The sequence below is a fragment of the Petromyzon marinus genome, chromosome 3 (assembly GCF_048934315.1).
Source record: "Petromyzon marinus isolate PM22_M1 ecotype Great Lakes invasive population chromosome 3, UKy_Petmar_22M1.pri1.0, whole genome shotgun sequence".
Lineage (NCBI taxonomy): Eukaryota > Metazoa > Chordata > Hyperoartia > Petromyzontiformes > Petromyzontidae > Petromyzon > Petromyzon marinus.
The window spans coordinates 15,134,127-15,137,950 of record NC_133669.1 but is presented as its reverse complement, the minus strand read 5'-3'; positions in this window follow the sequence as shown (position 1 = coordinate 15,137,950).

Below are 3,824 nucleotides of genomic sequence, written 5' to 3'. Positions count from 1 at the left end.
GGGGGAAGTGGGCGGTTGGGGGGGGGGAGTGGGGGTTTGGGGGGGAGTGGGGGGGTTGGGAGGGTTTGGGGGGGAGTGGGAGGGTTGGGGGGGAGTGGGAGGGTTGGGGGGGGAAGTGGGCGGTTGGGGGGGGGGGGAGGGTTGGGAGGGTTGGGGGGGAGTGGGAGGGTTGGGGGGGGAGTGGGGGGGTTGGGAGGGTTGGGGGGGAGTGGGAGGGTTGGGGGGGAGTGGGGGGTGGGGGTGGGGGGGGGGGGGGAGTGGGAGGGTTTGGGGGGGAGTGGGGGGGTTGGGGGGGGGAGTGGGAGGGTTGGGGTTGGGGGGGAGGGTTGGGGGGGGAGTGGGACGGTTGGGGGGGGAGTGGGAGGGTTGGGGGGGGGAGTGGGGGGGTTGGGGGGGGGAGTGGGAGGGTTGGGGGGGGGAGTGGGAGGGTTGGGGGGGTTGGGGGGGGTGGGGGGGTTGGGGGGGGGGGGGGTTGGGAGGGTTTGGGGGGAGTGGGAGGGTTGGGGGGGAGTGGGAGGGTTGGGGGGGGAAGTTGGCGGTTGGGGGGGGAGTGGGGGGGTTGGGGGGGAAGTGGGGGGGTTGGGAGGGTTTGGGGGGGAGTGGGAGGGTTGGGGGGGAGTGGGAGGGTTGGGGGGGGGAAGTGGGCGGTTGGGGGGGGAGTGGGAGGGTTGGGGGGGGGAAGTGGGCGGTTGGGGGGGGAGTGGGAGGGTTGGGGGGGGGAGTGGGGAGGGTTGGGGGGGGGAGGGTTGGGGGGGGGAGTGGGAGGGTTGGGGGGGGGAGTGGGGGGGTTTGGAGGGTTTGGGGGGGAGTGGGAGGGTTGGGGGGGAGTGGGAGGGTTGGGGGGGGGGAGTGGGGGGGTTGGGAGGGTTGGGGAGGAGTGGGAGGGTTGGGGGGGGAAGTGGGCGGTTGGGGGGGGGAGTGGGGGTTTGGGGGGGAGTGGGGGGGTTGGGAGGGTTTGGGGGGGAGTGGGAGGGTTGGGGGGGAGTGGGAGGGTTGGGGGGGGAAGTGGGCGGTTGGGGGGGGAGTGGGAGGGTTGGGAGGGTTGGGGGGGAGTGGGAGGGTTGGGGGGGGAGTGGGGGGGTTGGGAGGGTTGGGGGGGAGTGGGAGGGTTGGGGGGGGAGTGGGGGGGTTGGGGGGGGAGTGGGAGGGTTTGGGTGGGAGTGGGGGGGTTGGGGGGGGGGAGTGGGAGGGTTGGGGGGGGAGGGTTGGGGGGGGAGTGGGACGGTTGGGGGGGAGTGGGAGGGTTGGGGGGGGGAGTGGGGGGGTTGTGGGGTTGGGGGGGTTGGGGGGGTTGGGGGGGGTGGGGGGGTTGGGAGGGTTTGGGGGGGAGTGGGAGGGTTGGGGGGGAGGGTTGGGGGGGAAGTGGGAGGGTTGGGGGGGGGAAGTGGGCGGTTGGGGGGGGAGTGGGAGGGTTGGGGGGGGATGTGGGCGGTTGGGGGGGGGAGTGGGAGGGTTGGGGGGGGGGAGGGTTGGGGGGGGAGTGGGAGGGTTGGGGGGGGAGGGTTGGGGGGGGGGGGAGTGGGAGGGTTGGGGGGGGAGTGGGGGTTTGGGAGGGTTTGGGGGGGAGTGGGAGGGTTGGGGGGGAGTGGGAGGGTTGGGGGGGGAGTGGGGGGGTTGGGAGGGTTGGGGGGGAGTGGGAGGGTTGGGGGGGGAGTGGGGGGGTTGGGGGTGGGTGGGGAGGGTTTGGGGGGGAGTGGAGGGTTGGGGGAGGGTTAGGGGAGTGGGACGGTTGGGGGGAGTGGGAGGGTTGGGGGGGGAGTGGGAGGGTGGGGGGGGGTTGGGAGGGTTTGGGGGGGAGTGGGAGGGTTGGGGGGAGTGGGAGGGTTGGGGGGGAGTGGGAGGGTTGGGGGGGGGTTGGGGGGTTGGGGGGGGAAGTGGGCGGTTGGGGGGGGAGTGGGAGGGTTGGGAGGGTTGGGGGGGAGTGGGAGGGTTGGGGGGGGAGTGGGGGGGTTGGGAGGGTTGGGGGGGAGTGGGAGGGTTGGGGGGGGAGTGGGGGGGTTGGGGGGGGAGTGGGAGGGTTGGGGGGGAGTGGGGGGGTTGGGGGGGGGGGGAGTGGGAGGGTTGGGGGGGGGAGGGTTGGGGGGGGAGTGGGACGGTTGGGGGGGAGTGGGAGGGTTGGGGGGGGGAGTGGGGGGGTTGGGGGGGGGAGTGGGAGGGTTGGGGGGGGGAGTGGGAGGGTTGGGGGGGTTGGGGGGGGTGGGGGGGTTGGGGGGGGTGGGGGGGTTGGGAGGGTTTGGGGGGGAGTGGGAGGGTTGGGGGGGAGTGGGAGGGTTGGGGGGGGAAGTGGGCGGTTGGGGGGGGAGTGGGGGGTTGGGGGGAAGTGGGGGGGTTGGGAGGGTTTGGGGGGGAGTGGGAGGGTTGGGGGGGAGTGGGAGGGTTGGGGGGGGGAAGTGGGCGGTTGGGGGGGGAGTGGGAGGGTTGGGGGGGGGGAAGTGGGCGGTTGGGGGGGGAGTGGGAGGGTTGGGGGGGGGAGTGGGAGGGTTGGGGGGGGAGTGGGAGGGTTGGGGGGGGGAGTGGGGGGGTTTGGAGGGTTTGGGGGGGAGTGGGAGGGTTCGGGGGGAGTGGGAGGGTTGGGGGGGGGAGTGGGGGGGTTGGGAGGGTTGGGGAGGAGTGGGAGGGTTGGGGGGGGAAGTGGGCGGTTGGGGGGGGGGAGTGGGGGTTTGGGGGGGAGTGGGGGGGTTGGGAGGGTTTGGGGGGGAGTGGGAGGGTTGGGGGGGAGTGGGAGGGTTGGGGGGGGAAGTGGGCGGTTGGGGGGGAGTGGGAGGGTTGGGAGGGTTGGGGGGGAGTGGGAGGGTTGGGGGGGGAGTGGGGGGGTTGGGAGGGTTGGGGGGGAGTGGGAGGGTTGGGGGGGGAGTGGGGGGGTTGGGGGGGAGTGGGAGGGTTTGGGGGGGAGTGGGGGGGTTGGGGGGGGGGAGTGGGAGGGTTGGGGGGGAGGGTTGGGGGGGGAGTGGGACGGTTGGGGGGGAGTGGGAGGGTTGGGGGGGGGAGTGGGGGGGTTGGGGGGTTGGGGGGTTGGGGGGGTTGGGGGGGGTGGGGGGGTTGGGAGGGTTGGGGGGGAGTGGGAGGGTTGGGGGGGGAGTGGGGGGGTTGGGAGGGTTGGGGGGGAGTGGGAGGGTTGGGGGGGGAGTGGGGGGGTTGGGGGGGGAGTGGGAGGGTTTGGGGGGGAGTGGGGGGGTTGGGGGGGTTGGGGGGGGTGGGGGGGTTGGGAGGGTTTGGGGGGGAGTGGGAGGGTTGGGGGGGAGGGTTGGGGGGGAAGTGGGAGGGTTGGGGGGGGGAAGTGGGCGGTTGGGGGGGGAGTGGGAGGGTTGGGGGGGGATGTGGGCGGTTGGGGGGGGAGTGGGAGGGTTGGGGGGGGGAGGGTTGGGGGGGGAGTGGGAGGGTTGGGGGGGGAGGGTTGGGGGGGGGGAGTGGGAGGGTTGGGGGGGGGGAGTGGGGGGTTTGGGAGGGTTTGGGGGGAGTGGGAGGGTTGGGGGGGAGTGGGAGGGTTGGGGGGGGGAGTGGGGGGGTTGGGAGGGTTGGGGGGGAGTGGGAGGGTTGGGGGGGGAGTGGGGGGGTTGGGAGGGTTTGGGGGGGAGTGGGAGGGTTGGGGGGGGGAGTGGGACGGTTGGGGGGGGAGTGGGAGGGTTGGGGGGGGAGTGGGGGGGTGGGGGGGTTGGGAGGGTTTGGGGGGGAGTGGGAGGGTTGGGGGGGAGTGGGAGGGTTGGGGGGGAGTGGGAGGGTTGGGGGGGAGTGGGAGGGTTGGGGGGGAGTGGGAGGGTTGGGGGGGAGTGGGAGGGTTGGGGGGGAGTGGGAGGGTTGGGGGGGAGTGGGAAGTGGGCGGTTGG